Below are 4,406 nucleotides of genomic sequence, written 5' to 3' on the forward strand. Positions count from 1 at the left end.
TTCTTTGTGTGGGTTTTTAAAGTGTTTGCGTGCACGCTGGCGGGCGCTAGCGGTTCGCTGGGGAGGCTTTTTCGCGCTCAGGGGCTCTCACGCACAACAACAAAGTAAACTGTGAGGTCTGCACGAGAGTGTCCGTGTGATGCATATGTGTGTGTCGGTGTGTGTGTAGATATATATATATATGACACATGGGCACTTTTTTTTTTTTTTTCTGTCGATTTTTTTTTTTGTCCTTACATCTTTACAAAGAAAAAAAGCAAACATGACATTTTCAGGCAACAAGACCACAGAATAGCAAGTTAACAAACTCTTTTTTAAATCTGTATTTTAAATATGAGGGATCCATACAAAACACTTATAATAAAATACCCATGTTATCAAATAATTTCACAAGAAATACACTGACGCGCTAGGCAGCAAAGTACCTTCAGAATTTGGCACTAAACTCCACTGATCTTGTCTTTTTTTTTCTTTATAAGACATTTTTGCCAAACAACGAAACACATCTAAATATTGTTTCCCACGAGAGAAATAAAATAATAATGACATTGATGCTTCACAAGCTGACATTATATATATATAGATATATTTATATTTATATATATTTTTAGGAATTTTATATAGCTAATTAACCAACAAGAAATTTAGCAAATAGGGACTCCTTAAAAAAAAAAAAAAGAAAAAGAAAAAAAAAGAAATAAAGAAAAACTATTATAGTAATATGAAAGGCTTTGTCTATTGTTCAAGTAAACTGATTTTTTAGTCTTCTCTTGAAAAAACATGAGACATTTAAGACCGTTAGACTTGTGATGAAACCACAACTAAACTCACGAGAAGCACCGACGTTAACGCGGAGTTACAGGTATCTTATTTTATTTTATTTTTTTTTTAATGATTTTTTTTCTTTTTAATCCTCTATACATTTAAACAGTAGAAAATATAGGTCATTTCATCATGTGCATTTAAACCACGGATTGTCTATCTGTGAGTCAGTTCAGCAAAAGGTGACACAAGTAGGTAGCATTTCTCCCCCCCAAACAGGGCAAATGTCTCTTTTTTTTATTTTTAACCTTTAAACTACTCTAGAAAAAAGTGGTTCTATATATAGACTTTGAATGAGAAACAGAGCCACTTAAAATGGCCTTATCAAAAAACTTTACACTGCCTGAAAAATGTAAAAACCATTAGAGAGCTCTGAGAGAGTCTAATATTGATCAGACAGTTTTTATTCAAAACTGTTTGGAAGTAGTCTTATTTCTCAGAGAAACTGGCGCGGACTGCTTCTGGCCCTTTTTTTTGTTGTTGTTGTATTTATGTGTTGTTGTTTTTTTTTTCTTTTTTGTTGTTTTGTTGTTGTTGTTGTTGTTTTCGGCACCAGAAGCAAGATGGCGCGCCAATTCCTGTAGTGAACTTTCAAGTTTACTTTAAATGAAGAAGAAGAAGAAAAAAAAAACAAAAAAAAAGCAAAAAAAAAAAAAACTGACATAAAGGATAAAAATATGCAAGAAAAACATCGTGAATGGAAATCAGTCTGCCACAGGTTGTTGTTTCATCTCCAAGAAGAATAAAAATAAAGAAAAAGACACACAGAACAATTTTTGTTTTTCCATAAAAATCTCAGTCTTTTTTTGTTTTTTATGTTTTTCGTAATGAATGCAGCGTTTTCACATTTGTTTTCTTAACCTCCCCCTGTTACATCCCCCTCTTCTTCTTCTTCTTCTTCTTCTTCTTCTTCTTCTTCTTCTTCTNTTTTTTTTTCTTCGTACGCCACGGAAAGAGAGAACACACAAAACATTTTTCCTCAAAAAACTCTTGACATAAGCCATAATGCAAAGAAACGACAATTTTTTTTTTTTTTTTTTTTGTCCTTTCAAGATTTCATTTGTTCGATAAATAGCACTTAAGATAATTAAGAAAGAAGGAGAACAGAGAAGTGAAACAGTGACATAGATAGAAAGATTACAATGAGCATCGGCGATGGCAGCCCCTGAGGCGAGCCGCTCCGCAGAAGAACCTCGGCCCGGTTTTGTGCTTCGACGTTGAAAAATTAAAGAAAAAAAAAAGAAAAAAGACGAGATGCTTCACGCTGGACTGTGCAAAAAACGTCGGGTGGAGATTTTGGCAATTTTTGTTTTTTTGTTTTACGACGACGACGACGACGACGACGGAGAGTTTTTCGTGGACAGTTTGGCGCGGGACGTGTCGATTCCGTGCTCGAAATTAAGATAAAATAAAATGAAAACGTGCAATCGAATACTTTCCTCGAACCTGCAGAAAAACAACTGCGTAGGTAGTTTATGGCTGTTTTGTGGCATGTGTGTACTGCATTTTTTGTTTTTTTTTAGGAGGAAGAATACAAAAAATAAAAAGTCTGCTCGCCTCCCTTCCATGAGATCAGATAGAAGTTTGGTCGGATAATGAAAGCTGCACATCGCCTTCGTTGTTTTGCTTCGTGCGCCGCGGACCCGCCGACGTGACCCTTCCCCTCCCGACCGGCGAGCGCTTTATTTCCCCCGTCGCTATTCCAATAAGACGTTTCTAATAACCCCGGTTAGCCTGGGAGACAACAACACATATATGTTCTTATCTCTCGTCTCCGGGTTTTTTCTTCTTCTTTTNAAAAAAAAACACCGGAGAACCCAATTCCACGAGACTTCTCCACGAGGGTCGAAAAACTCTGAATGATGCTGTAATACTTTATAGGAGTCCAATAACTTAATAACAATAAATAAAATCCTTTTTTTTTTCTCTTAACTTCATCTGAGGCAGTAAAAATGTCGTAGAAAAATAGAACTGCTTTTTTTACAAATAAAATTTACAGGCCTGTGGCTTTCTGAATGTTTTTTTTTTTTTTAAATCTCTCGACAAACATCAAGTATTTTCAGTGATGAACCCCCTTAAACCCATAAACTCTTCTTTTATTATTATTATTCGTATAATTATTATCGCCTTCATCAGATTCTGGATGTTGTTGTAGTTTAAAGTTGAACGCTGTCATCTCCCTTTTACGACAAAGACCAATGTGATCTGACCCAGAAAAGAGTAGTTTACTAATTATTATTATTTTTTAATCTTCTGAGAAATAAAAAACTGCTTTTTTCTTTTTTTAATTTAAACAATAAGCTGGATTATGTGCGTTATGTGGTTTTTCTTCTTCTTCTTGTGGTGTGGTGTCCGTATGTCGGCAGGCTGACTAATAAACTGTAAAAGAGGCCACTGACGTTTAGTTTTTTTTAGGTTTTTTTGTTGTTTTGTTTGCAGCCTTTGCTCCGGGTTGCCAGCAGGCTTCAAGGGTTGTTTTTTTTTCTCTTTTTCGTTTTCGGAGAAGCAGCGGCGGCCTGCAACCAACACCGCGGAGGTCAAAGGTCGAAATGTGCATATCGGCGTCGAAAAANAAAAAAAAAAAAAAAAAAAGCAAAAAAGTTTTCAAAAGTTCAGTAGGCGGCAGCGAGGAGGAGGAGGAGGAGGAGGAAGAGGAGGAAGAGGAGGAGAACCGGGTTATGATCGGGTGAGCTCGGAAAAGACATCAGAAAAAACAATGACGGGGAAGGAGGACGATGACACTTTGTGTGTTTTTTTGTTGTGTGTTTGTGTTGCGTAAAAGTTTTTTTTGTTTGTTTGTTTGTTTTTGGACGCCACGGAGACATGCTAGGCAAACGATGAGCTAACAGGCATGGAGGATGGAGGTTTGTTCTAAAAGGGGGAAAGAAAAAACAGGGGAGAGGAGAGAGTTACACACAGAGAGCCAGAGCAGCACACCACTACAGCAATTTGTCTTCAGAAATCAGGAGAAACAACAACAACAACAACAACAAACAAACAACAACCCGGCAGAACAGCAAACGACACTGATTTAGATTTTTTTTTTTTCTCTCCGTAATATAAAACGATGTCACTACACAAAACACACTCGTTCATTCGCACACACAGAACGCCCAAAGCCGATAGTATCCATCAGGTCGCGGATGGATGTCGTCGTTTGGGAGGAAAACTATTTGTTTTTTTTCGTCTTTAGCGGGGATGGGAGTCTTTAGATATTTTTTCGGAGGTAGAGGAGGGGGAAAGGGGGGAACGGACAAACGGAAAACACGGAGAACAAAAATTTAAAAAAAATAATAATAAAAAAATTAAAATAAAAAATGAACGCAAAGGAGGTGAAGAAGAAGTCCCACTACGGGTGGAGGATGGATGGATGGATGGATGAACAGCACAGAGCGGTGGACGGAGGGGGGATCGGATGGCGGCGAAAACGTGATCGTGGTTTTTTTCTGCACTGAAAAAAACAAAAACAAAAAAAAAACAAAAAAGGAAAAAAAAAAACACCGGAGAACCCAATTCCACGAGACTTCTCCACGAGGGTCGAAAAACTCTGAATGATGCTGTAATACTTTATAGGAGTCCAATAA

Source organism: Stegastes partitus, unplaced genomic scaffold, assembly GCF_000690725.1.
Source record: "Stegastes partitus isolate 25-593 unplaced genomic scaffold, Stegastes_partitus-1.0.2 Scaffold1464, whole genome shotgun sequence".
NCBI lineage: Eukaryota > Metazoa > Chordata > Actinopteri > Pomacentridae > Stegastes > Stegastes partitus.